At 40.7% G+C, this 13,289-nt stretch overlaps 1 pseudogene across 1 annotated transcript in view; it reads right to left on the minus strand.

Moving 5' to 3' along the window:
- Window positions 1-13,289, minus strand: part of LOC146320035 (serine/threonine-protein kinase Nek9-like) — a 386,194-nt pseudogene that overhangs the window by 294,849 nt on the left and 78,056 nt on the right. Inside the window, exon 4 of the transcript XR_014771495.1 lies at window positions 2,078-2,190. The product of XR_014771495.1 is annotated as a serine/threonine-protein kinase Nek9-like (transcript). The remainder of the gene's footprint in view (window positions 1-2,077; window positions 2,191-13,289) is intronic.

Consider the following 13,289-nt stretch of genomic DNA (forward strand, 5'->3'; position numbering starts at 1 on the left):
TATTGCAAATTACTTCCATCAGTTCCTCATTTCAATAAATGAACCAGTGAACAGGCACAGGAATTGAAACAACAACTAATAGCCGTGCTCTCAGAGCCACTGACCATCCATCTAGTGTGTGTCTACTTCAGTCTGGAAAGGGTTAAAGTCGCCACAGGCCAGAGCAGAGTCAACATCGGCCATGGCTTGGCTGGCCTACCCTGCCAGATCAATATCTGCAAATAATAAATTAGCTCCCCAGAGGGGTCGCACTAAACCTTCAGCAACACTGCCCTGGAAAAGTCCACAATTGGTGTGTGCGAGACTCAATAAGCCAGGTGAATGACTGTGCAGGGGCACATCTTTAGCACTCCATAATAGAAAATTAATGGTGCTCAAATCAGTGCTGAGGGCACCCTGAGGGTTACCTAATAGGCCTAGTTAGAACTGTCATCCCTCCCAGAGTCGCCTAAAATATCACATGCAAACACAGGGAGCCAAGGAGAGAGGGAGGAATGGGGGAGAGATGCACGTGTGCATGCAAGCCTTTGTGTGTCAGGGTGGGTGGGTCAGCTGGGGGGTAAAGGTGAGTTGGGGATGAAAGAATCAGAAACAAGGACAGGTAACAGGGATTATCACTTTTGGTACTGATTATTTCAGTGAGAATATTATGGAGGCGTTACTCTGAATTTGGAGAAGTGAAGAGAAACTTAAATATTAAAATTTAAAACCACTGAATTGATTGTTAGGACTTTGTTTTAAACTCCTGACTGAGCTGAATGCATCACTGACTTTTAATGCTCTGACTGTTTGTCATTTATCATATTAAGCTGCTAGTGTGTCTTTGGTACACACACACAGGTTTGTGAGCCTGACAAAGAGATTTCCACTCTAACTTCTCTTTCAAGCCATATTTTAATTCAGTTCTCTACAGTAAAAGACTCTGCACACCATCAATTAATCTTTCAGGAAATAATATAAACATCACATACTGTGAATCACACCAAATTGCATTTAGAATGCATTTTCCTTTAGTATTTCCAGATGGTAAAATGTAGGTCAGATATTACTTACTTCAGTCAATTTTTTGTCCGATTTAATTTTAAGGAATAAGTTAGTCCTATTCACATACATATCCATTTCCATTATGATGGCTGTAAAACCGTTTTCTATTGGTGATTAACTATAGAAAACAATGTACTGACTGAACACCAGATTTTGAAATTATCAGATTTTAAAAACAGCACTTCAGAGAATTTGCAGCTGTGAGTAATGGGAGAAAACAGTGGAACAAAACATGTTCCTCAATCTAGAATATATTCTCCTTTAAAAAGAACCCTAAAGAAAGAAATATATAAATAAATAACAAATTAAATTAAGCAATTTTTTTATGAACACAACCACATTTCGGCAGCTTAATAAAAACAGACCTAGCTGTGAAAAGTCATTTAAAAGTTTGTGGAGGAAAAAAAAGTAAATCCTGGAAATACTAAGTAGATGATCAAATACAAAGCAGAAATGTGCAAGTATATCATGTTGGCTGCGTTCAAGCACAAACTTGTCCAATCGAGAGGGCTGTTTAAAAGCAGATCTATATGCCCAACAGGCTGGTAATGAGCCTTAAAAGCACATCTGATCACTTATTCCAGCTGGTTTATTCCCCTTCTCCACAAACACAACTATTGGATTCAATAAACATACTTCATATTGATCCTGAGCCACCCGGCAGCACATGAAGCTCTCTTACCAACGCTCAACAAGATTTATTACAACTTTGCATACCGAGCAGAAATGAAGAGACACACAAACACGCATGCAAACAAATGCACCCGCACACACTACAGAAAAGGCAAAGTTTAAACACCCAAATGATTTCTCATCAACGTGCCCCACACACATGCACACAACCTTTCGATCTTTTCTCTGACCCTAATTTGCTTATGCATTAATATCAGGGGGGCTGGGTGGGTGTGTGTGTGTGTGTGTGTGTGTGTGTGTGTGTGTGTGTGTGGGGAGTGGTTTGCCTCCTCATCTCTCCTCCTATTCCCCTCAGGTCTGGACTTCGGCAAACTGTCTGCTGCGTTGACACTGAACTTACCCACATGCCGCCACGCTGCCGTCCTCCAGTGCAAACAGAGTGTGTCGCTCTCCGCAGGCCACTTGAGATATTTTCAGAGATGATGGAAGAGTCTCGAACAAACGCGGTGCCAGCTGGAAAAAAATAAAGTTCCCGGTGAGGTGAAGAAACGCACTGTAACTCTGAGCTACTCTGTAGTTAAGTTGGTGCACTCCATCAGCCTGGCAAACATCCCAAAGACAGGCACAGCTACAGTAGATCCGCTCAGTGTAGATGAAGACAGAACAACGTGAACAACAGAGGGAACAAGAAAGAAACGGCATACTCCTTTATGGCGCTGAGCTGTGTAGATCTGATGTTTTTAAGTCCCTGTGTGTATGTCTGTCTGTCTGTGTGTGTTCATGCCAGTGCCACAAAGAAAAAATGAAACAGCCTATGAGAAGAAAAGAAAGCCTGGTTCCTCATCATGCGCTTGTTAGCTTGTCCAATCTATGGCAATCAGCACAGTCCCAGGGGTTGAAAGACACGAGATGCCGGGGAAAGGGAAGCCGAGGCTGAGGAAAAGATCAATACTGCACTGTGAAACAAGAAGTGTGGGCTATTTACTCTCCATTGATCTGATGATGCTGGAGAAACACCTCACTCGGCTATTAAATTGAGGGTATAAGTCTACTGTGGAGGGCTTTTTTTTCTTCCGCTCTCTTTTTCTTTCTCTCTTTCTTCACCCCAAGGTCAAGAAAAAGCTAAAAACATCCACAAACAAACAAAAATGGATTGCTTGGGCCAGGGAAAGTAATTAATCTGCATTAAAATGCCAAGGGAACAGGCACTAACTACCCATCTTAAGTGAAGTTTTGCTCAGAGCGACAAGAGACCCAGGACAGGATGGACTACTAGAGGACACAGTGATAAATACAAATAGAGTGCGAGCATCCAGCAGAGTTTCACTGGAGCGGCTTTAAGCCCAAAAGTTCAACCTGAATAACAAAGTAAAGGATAAAACAAAACTGAGCAGCTTAGACAGGCCTTTTTATTTGGTTTTTTTACTCCTATTATTCAAAGCAATGTTTTGATGATTTAGGCATTTCAGTTTCGTATCATTTTCAAGAAATCAATACTTCTTGTATCCTGGAATTGCTGTCACTAAATGTGCTTCATTAAAGTCTAGAATGCCAGTTAAAAGGCTGAGAGCTACTGCACCGAGGTAGATTATGAGACTGCTGTGCTGGAAAAACGTTTTCGCAACCACAATGACCTAAAGTTGAAGGTTCATCGCTGAACCACAGCGCATTAAAACAAGATCATCTGAGAACTGATTGCCATTACAGGTCACTGAAAGGATTATGACATCCTAACCACTATAGCTGCATTAGAGTATTCTTTATAGTACCACAAATCTGTTGAGGGTGTTTTTCAGTCAGTGTGACAGGTTTGAACTTTGCTGTGAAAAGGAAGCGAGCAACCACATGGAGATACGGCACGAAGTCGCTGAAGTTTCACACCCAGTTTGATCCAATACTGCAGTTCATCACACAGGCAGTGCGAACAGGAAGGAACACTTTATGATGCTGCAAGAAGAGCCTGACACAAAGGAAAAAAGACTCTGTAACAAGGCAAAGTAAATTCATGAAGATCTTTTTGTAATTACAGAAACTAAGAATGCTTCATTTTACTGGCTTTACAGGGAAATTTCTAGGTAATTTGGGATTGGCTGTAAAAAAAAAAAAAAACACGTTAAAGTCCCTGATTATAAAAGTCTGTTTTTATTTTAAAAAGTAGGGCTGAGTATTGCCAAGAAACTGGCAATAAAACACATATCACAATACAGGAGTTATGATCCAATGTACTGCAATATATTGAGACATGTGAAGCAATGGGTGTTATATGTAGTCAATACTGATAACTTATAATTCCATACCTGCTTCTCATTGTCGATAGCGATACGATATCCAATAATTTCACATTATAACTTTGGCCGAACCAAATCTAACTATTACTATAACTCACTACTACAACAAAAACAAAGAACAGTTTAGACACTTTGGCTTTTACAGAATATTTGCCTAAGAATTGTAATTACATGCTTTGACATAATCTTTCAATTAAGTTGGTACGTGACACCGGAAGACTCAAGGTAGATAACAACAGTGCCAAGAATCTTTGTATCGATTTTTTAATTAAGAGGTTATTTGGATATTATGAAAATTCTGAGCTATGATATACCTACGGCATGCACAGCACTGGAGAGACTGTGTTAAGAGAAGACATATTTGCTGAAACTTTTGTGAGCAGTTTTGTAAAAACGCCATCACGAAGAGATCATACAATGCAGAACCACCAACAGATGATGACCGGGTGCAAGTCATGAATGAAATATGTGTTACAGAGCTGTCAATTGATAGGATAGAGGTACAATGCCGAGAAAAAGGGGAGAAATACAACGACAGGTTAAGACTGAACCACTGAGTATGTCACAGGAACAAATAAGTTTTGTATAAACAGGGCAATTCAGATCTTTGTTTGTCTTTCTGGTTGGTGTGGCTTTTCTGTAATATCACCATATTCAAGTGTATCAATATTTTCTGACACCTCTAGTAAAAAAAACGGTAATAGTGTGCTCGTAGAGTATATTTCTAAGGATAACTAATCCTTTTATGATCACTTTGGGGGTTAAATTTGTGTTTAAAAAGTCTTTACACGGCAGAACATAAAAATAAAGCTATAAAATTCATCTCTGCTTCCCCAACGTGTTTCCAGTGGCAGAGCTGCTGACATCCAGATATTTTTCATGGTGTGAAAATCTTTCCCTCCACGTCTATCTTTGCCTTTCTTCTGCTCCTCAGAGGAGTAGCCTTATTGACTGTGTGGCTGTATTACAACAAGCAGTCTCTAATGACTCCCTGAAGACCTCTCTATCCCTGCTGCCCGCCCTCCTTCTCCCTCTCTGTCTCGCTCTCTGTGTCTCTCCTTCTCTGCCTGCTCTTCAGGCTCCAGTTCAGCAGCTAATTAACCCTCTCTAATAGCGTAGATTACATTAGCTTTGAGCGGCTCGCACCCTCCACCGGACTCGCACTGCCACACAATGAACCCAGCCTTGCTTTACAAATCTCCCCCTTCACAAGAGCACAATTATGAATTCAAACAACTTCTTATCCACACTCACTCATCCAGGGACAGAAGCCCTCCTCTGCAACCACCCCACTCCTCCCCTGCCACCCACCTCCCAGGCCTTCACGCAGGGAGTAATGAGAGAACTGAAGAGAGGAGACCACACAACAAGATGGCCATGGGTGGGGGGGGGCGGGAATCGAGGATGGGGGGGGGGAGGACCCCTATTGGGTAAATCAGAGAGGTCACTATAGGTGTTTCATTGCGTGAGCCTACAGAAGCCCAGTGATAACCCTCCATCTTAACATTCCTATTCAGAGCAGAATGGAATCTTAATTACTGTGGGCGGATAGAGCGAGAAGGGGGAATACCAGGACCAAATGGAGGTTTGTGCATTAAGTGGTCAAAGAGAGGGAATTAGACGCAAGAATGAATGACTTAAGCCTGTGGAAGCTGTTTTCTACACATTGACAAAATGGCCGGGGAACTCAAAAGCATAATAAAGACTAAAGAAATATGTTTTTTGTTTCTTTTTATAAAGTTGCAGATTGTGATGTATCAGACTGTTCGATCATTACGGCCACGACGATTCACTTATCCAAGTCGATCCTATCATAACACTTGGAATTGATTCAATATGAAATGCGATTCTTAAACTGTTGTCTCTAGGTAACATATCCATGTTTGGCCTTTTACATTCATCCTAAAACATGGTGCGATTTAAAAAAAGAAGAAGCAGGACCCTTAGGAAACTAACAGCAGTGTTTTAATTTGTCACATGACTCTCTAAAGGTTATCTTGAATACAACTCCAACATCTCTCAAAAAAGGCAGCAACACAACAACTGTAACACAAATGTTTAAAAACTAAACTGCAACACAGTGACTTGTTTTTAAGAGGATTATGACAGTTTGGTTTGATAGATTGTTGATGTAAAGCTCACACTCTTTGACACATTCATTCCTACAGGCTGTTTTACAAATGTTGCCTGAAGGCAACATCCAGACCAACAGAAGAGAGAGAGAGAGAGAGAGAGTGAGAGAGAGAGAGAGAGACAGAGAGACAGAGAGAGAGACAGAGAGAGAGACAGAGAGAGAGAGAGAGAGAGAGGGAGAGAGAGAGAGAGAGAGAGAGAGAGAATTCATTTTTAATGTTTTTTCATTTCAAATGGTATAAATTTTAAACTGGTGAGAGGACTGAACAATTTCTATGAGAATTTCTTTTTTTTTATTGAGAATTTCTTCAAATGATGTTCTTTGGTCCATTTTATAACAAAAAACCAACTGGCATCACAATGTGTGCCTTAGAGGGTTAAGTACTGCAATTCTAAAAGTACTGCAATTTTCTATTACGATTTACTGAGGTTTTTGTTTTCTTTTTAAACTCTAGACCATCTGAAAAAGTTGAACCATGCACTTCTAATAACTGTATATCATGAGTCATATTTCTGAAAACAATGCACAGGACATGACAGTCAGTCTTTCAGCAGCGTTACTGCTATACTGCATAAAAAAAAGTGGTACATAAAATACATTCATATTAAACTAACACATTTAGCTGTTCTTTCTCAGCGAGCCAGTGCAATGAGAAATATTAAATAAAATGAGCTGAAGGCCAAAATGAATAGAGCCTCTGGAAACTGCACACAGCACAAATATGAGCCGTTTACTTAAGATCCTTCACACTGGAAACTGAACTTGAAAACTGTCCTTTCAAAACCCTGGACTTGACTGCATATAAAAATGATGAACAAATGTGCAACAGAATGAAAATAATACATATATAGGGTACTTTTTGAAATGAAGTGCTACATTTAGCTGTTCCCGCTCATCACATAGGGAGCATTAAATAAAAAAAAGCTAATATAAATATGCATGCTGCCACGTACTTGCACGCAATGTCTCAACCAAGTAGTGGTTGTATTTTGAGTTTGAGTTTTGACCCTTTGGGGCTGCTGTAGATGTAGCGTACTGAAGCATATTGAGTAAGCAATTTGAAGTCAGCAGCTATAAGTTTGTTGCCACAGAGCAGAGGAAATACATGCCTGAAGCTATGAGCACACGTCCTTCATGTGAAGCATAAGTAAATGGATCAGTTTGATAAAATATTACCACAATGGCGATGCCAATTTTGGTTAGCGCATTAATGGGAAATTCCCATTAATAGTTAGCATCAAGCTAACCAAATAAGCACTAGTTTTTTATATATATAAAAAGAATCATGATATTTAAGAGAATCAATCGCATTTCTTCACTTCTCTTGCCATCTCACGGTATTCAGCAGCCTTCCCTAAGAATATAAGACGATACTGTGGTTGGTTAGTCATCTTTGATGCAGTGGAGCTCAGCTGTATAACAGTGCCACCGCTATTAAACTGCAGGAGTCCCACCACACAGTGAGAGTGCTCAAACCAATGGAGTACCTGGGTGGAGAGGAAGGAACACTGAATCAATGAGAAAAATACATTTTTTTTTTTTGGAATTGGAAGTTTTTTTCTCTCTTACAACACTTACGGCACTTAGTGGTGTTTTATGAATGATAATGAGATGAGATATGTCTGTGTTAAAAAAGAAATAAAGTACGGGAGAAATGGATGTAATCTGCTCCGTCTAAATGTAAATTGGTACATTTGTAGTGAAAGGACATTCTCATGTTTCTTTGTCCGAACAAGTAATTTTCCCTCCGTCCCTCTTCTGTAAGGCTTGCCGTAGCAGCATTTTCTGCAGCACAGAGCACTCTCCTTTCTATTTCAATAGGACAGCTCATTTGCTAGACTCCTAGCCCAAAATGCTGACTGGGTTTTTCAAGGCTGTGTACTTTGCGTGCGTGAGCAGACCGGCGTGCGTGTGCACAAGCTTGTGCTAAAAGAGAGAGAATTGGGGGGGGGGCACGAAAAGAAGGATAGGCAAAATGGAGGGAAAGAGCGGGGGAGAGAACACATTGTATCATTAAGGTACTCAGAGATCATTAGATATATAAGGGCACTGCTATGCAAGGTCAGGGCTGCTGTGTTTTTCTAGGTCGGCAGAGGAGCAGTAAAACCAGTCTAATCAGCCGCTTCTCTCTCCTCTCCCCCGTCTCGCTCCCTTCCTCCTCCATCTAGAGGTAGTGTGGATTACAGCTCAGTTTATCCTTGCCCCTGTATGTATTTACTAACATTATCAAGGCTTATGAGCCAAGGACACGGTAAACCGCACAAAAGGCACAGAAAGGCTTTGAGCTAGATATTGGCCTCATTATGGGGTAAAGTTGTTGGCTCCCTGTCTCGCTCCCTGGATGTACAAGGCTGCTTTAACAGGTGCAGCACACCGCCTGACTATCCAGTATTTTTCATTAAGGCCATCCTTTAAAATGGAGTTTAGCAACTGGCAGTCTGCCCCTATAAAGTGTGTGTACTTGTTGGGGTGTGTCCTAAACACCAACGCATGTAAGCTACACGTTTTTGTCAGCTATAGAGGAAGGACATGGATTTTATTGACAGGTAAAAGTAATAAAATCAATGGACCAACTCTCTTCCTAGACACCCAGCCAGGGCTGGATATTGAAACTCAGACCTTTTCTGATACCGACCAAAACGTGCCTGTAGCGTCAAGTATTAAAGTCTGTCAAACTGATTCTGAATTCCTGGTGCTTTCACACATACCTTGTTTGGTCTTGTTTGCCTGGGAAAACTTTTTTTGGGATGGTTCGGACTAGGGGTGGACAAAATAGAATCATAATAGTATTTCTGCAACAACAATGTTCTTGTCAAGGTGACAAAAACAGAAAAATATTATTTGGTTTTGAACTCACAATAGCTGTTAAGCTCTAATTTCACCATTTCTGCTTGAAGTGGTTAAATTAGTTTGCTGTAAACCAATTCTACTCTACTGAAGTTGCTTCCCTTTTTTGAACCAATTCCCCCACTGTGGATGTTTTCGCCATGTGTAGTGTCATTCTGTCAACAAGTTGTAATATTGCCATCATCACAATATGATTTTTTTTATAATAAAAAATACAATATGGCACACAACTGGTTCAGAATTTCGATCTGTTGACAGGAAATTCTGGCAGGTGATCATCAGAACCAGAACCCCCCCCCCCCCAAAAAAAAAAAAAAACAACGCAACTAAACAAAATGAGCTGCGATGACACATGAGGCTTAGACTAAATGTTTAACTGACATTCGGTCCAATGACAAAAATTATTTTCCAAGAGGATGAGAAATACAGAGGAAGTGAACTGACAATACGCCGACATCAGACACATCTACAAACCAATCAATTTATTTTCCTTACTTTCTATACCACTGTTTGTCACTGTGTTGCAGCAACAACTGAATTTCCCTGCTGGGGGATCAATAAAGGTTTATCTCATCTTTTATCCCATCTTCAGGCAGTTTTTGTATGGTTTAATGGTTTTTGTCCCACTAACATCTGTCCCTTGTCTTTAGAGGGAAATGGTACAATCAACATTCATTCCCGGGTCCGACTGGCAGTGATGCAAACATGACACCCAGGCGGACGTGCTAATATAATTTTCTCCCACCTTTTCAGCATGATGTTATGAAGGCTCATTACTTCCACTGGTAACTTCTGCAATTCTTTGTCATCTCAGCCACAAATTCCTTAGGAGAGATTGAAATGAAAGATCTAGAAAATTAACCACCACAACACAGTTACTTGGCTCCATGCTGCTTTCTACTATTTACTACATCGAATGTGATACATCAGGAAAAAAAGGGAAACTCATCTACTGTCAATAGGTAAGGAGTCAAATGCCAAAAAGTATATTAACATCAAAACATTTGAAATAATACAGTACCAGGCATAACCCAGATGCATAATCATTAGGGGTCATGCATCCAATGCATCATGCTTTAACGTGTAAGATGCAAGAACATCAATTAAGATGGCCTTTATCTGTAAAAAGCTGAATGTGAATGTTTCGGGTTTCATAGGAAATATCAGAAACACTGCTGCAAATCATTTATGCAAAATGCGTCGGACAGCAGAGTACAGAGCCACGAGTCTCCGGACCCACAAGACATCATGCAGGTAGCATTATTTTTTCCCCCCCACACCCCACTTCCTCTACACGGTCAAATTCAATCAAAACCACAGCACTCTTCATATGTAACAGAGTAGCATATCGTCTTACTGTAAAAATGCATTTCAAACAGTTTTAAAGTTTGTTCACAGATTCTCATTTGAGGCTATAGTATCTCCTTCACAAATTAGACTCCTAATAAGATGTGAACACCACTGTAATGTCCCCTTCTCTCTGTCTGTGTATCAAATCGGTCTCAGTAAGTGAGATGCACACCCCTAGTAAGCATATGACCCACCCCTTCACTCCTCCTGTGACTGAGGTCCTCACAAGTCCACCGAAGGACAAACCGCCGTTGGCCTTGGATGGCAGGGAGGCGATGCCGTCGGTAATGTAGCATGTTCATCAAGATAATGATGGATAGCCCTAAAACGGACCCTCGGCTTTATAGAGATGAATATCCCACGTGGCTTCTTACTCAGCACTTTGGCCTTTCCCCCCCACGTAAACACCCTCACAGCCTAAGATGGAGATTAGCAAAGCCCGGCTGGAAAATGGACCCAATGAAAGCCTATCAATCAAACTTGCTCCAGGCCAATCAAGAGAGGAAAACGCACATCCAAAAAGCATCACCACACGCTCGTTTCCAACGTGAGTTTTCAGTGTTAAGTAATTAGAGTATTAGGACAGGGTAGAAGGGCATTTGCGCGATTGTGTGGGATGAGATGAAAAGATGAAAAAGAGTGTGAGAGAGAAAAGGTGCGTAAAAGAATGCCTCTCCTGCTCACGACCGTCTCATTAGGCTAATGTTTTTTTATAAGGCACTTCAAATGTCAAGGCATTGGTGGATTTAGTGTAAACTTAAATTCCATTACCTGGCAGGCATTAATTGCTAACTGAGCCCAGGGATTTTTCCCCTGGGGCCTCTATGTTTCCTCTCTGTCATCTGGCTAACTATTCTGTCTAGACTAACTTAGAGCACCATAATCCACCATGGGGATCAATAAACTGCACATAATTCAGCTCCAATAATGAGCTTTCACTTCAACACAAGCGCCAGCCCACTTCCCAAGGAACCGGCAGGGGCGTAAAATGATAATGTAATTATTAAAAGGACAGACAAAATGAGTAAGCACTTTCACACAGAGAGGGAGGGCGAGCCCGGCCTCAATTAGACACACTTAAAGCTATCATTGTTATTCGAGACAAAGCTAATCAAGGAGGAGATACAGGGGCATCCATTTCAGCAGGTAATGGAATGATGCTCGCTGGCTCTCCCATTTCCCCAGGCTCATGATGTTATAAAGGCCGCCCTGCAGTCACGCGTGAGTGGGCACTCTTTAATGGAGTGCAATGGATGTGGTTTCATCCACCAATCACAGATAATCAGAGGAGGGGACTCGGAATGGAGAAGTTTAAGATTCACTCGCCCTAATAGCAACACATAAAACCATAAGTGTGAGGGATTATTTTACACCTGTAGTTTCCATTAGTACTTCAGGAAAAGAGGAGTTACATTTTGTATGTGTTGCAGCAGCCGATAGCGTTGGGTATCATTCAAAAATGTGATACCTTGACTTCAATACGAGCTCCTGAACAATTATTTTTCCTGCAGTGTGCCATTTTTATAAAAACCCTTTTAGCAAAAAAGAAAATGACATCACACAATAGGGTACAATTGCTCACTTTAAAGGAGTAAACTTTTCAAAGACCTGGGAACAACTGGAGAAACTGTTTTTACTCTGCACACTCAAACTGATAAAACATTTTATGTTTTTGCTTGATTTATGTTGCTTGCTTTTAGTTTATTTTTTGTGGATTAGATGTCTTTTTTTATGTATAATGCTCATTGAGGTGATATTACTTCTTTAAGCCTCTAGGGCAGGGAAACTCAACTTGATTTATCTGAGGGCCACTTTTGCAAAACAACAGGAGGCCAGGGGCTAATTAATGAACAAGCATTATTGATAACATTATCAGATAACATTAAGAAACACTAAAATTCCCACAACTCATTTTTCTTACAGTGTTAGAAGAAAAATGCTGCACTGAAGCTGGAATGCTTTTAGTCATGAGTCCAGGCAGAAGTTACGGGAGTCTGACCCCTCTCCTCCTTCCAGGAATCAACCAATGTGGATCAGTTTTAATTGTGAATTAGAAATTGGTCGGCTACCTAGCAGCATGTTGAGGGCCCACAGGCTGTAAGCGAATATCCCTGCTCTAGGGAGTTAAATCTCACTTGCACATTTTAACTTTTCTTTCTGTCATTGGTGTATTTTGCTGCCCTGTTTTATTGTGCTAATAAATTAAAAAGTAAAAATATCTGCACAATATTGGACTATTTAACAATATTTGTGGTACTGAGAAATAGATGCAGAGTCAGACTTCTTAGTTTCTTTGTGCTAAAAAAAAACAAAAAAAAAACAGCTAGTCCCGGTATTGCAACCATCCACCATGTCAACTTGTGTATTTCTTTCTTTTACCCGCCGGTCTCTAAGCAACATCATAAATGGTCTCCATCTTGGCTCCAGGTTATCCATGGCTGTGGTGGCAAGGAGAGGACACGCCGGGAACATTGTGGTTAATGGCACACTCATGAGCTAACACGTTAGCGGCACTGGCCACCTAACAAGCGGCACGATGTTTACTTCGTTGCTCAAGTAGGGTGACCAGATGTCCCTGTTTCCCAGAGACAGTCCCTGTTTTCGGTGGCTTGTTCCCGGCTGGAGCTGTCCCCAGAAATGTCCCCGTTTTTAACTGTGTTAAAGAAGATTCGATCTGAAGAACAAGATATGATTAATTACAGAGCCAGAAAATGTATTATCCCAAACTGATACTGAGATCAAATTAAAATAATGAGGAAAGTAATGGTAATCCAGCAAGTATGTTAGCAGTATTTTATCTAATGGAGTTTTTCATTAAAGATTTGACAGGGAGGAGAAGGCTGTGGTACTGTAAACTATGATTTTCAGACACAGTTTACAAAGTTTTTGTACCCAATTTTTATCCTTCAGTCTGCACCAGAGTTTATTACAGTCCAACCATCACCATGGTCAAAATAAATGAATCTGTATCCTCTTTTTCATTTCGAACATAA

This window comes from Lutjanus erythropterus, chromosome 10, assembly GCF_056507025.1.
Source record: "Lutjanus erythropterus isolate fLutEry1 chromosome 10, fLutEry1.hap2, whole genome shotgun sequence".
Taxonomy (NCBI): Eukaryota; Metazoa; Chordata; class Actinopteri; order Lutjaniformes; family Lutjanidae; genus Lutjanus; species Lutjanus erythropterus.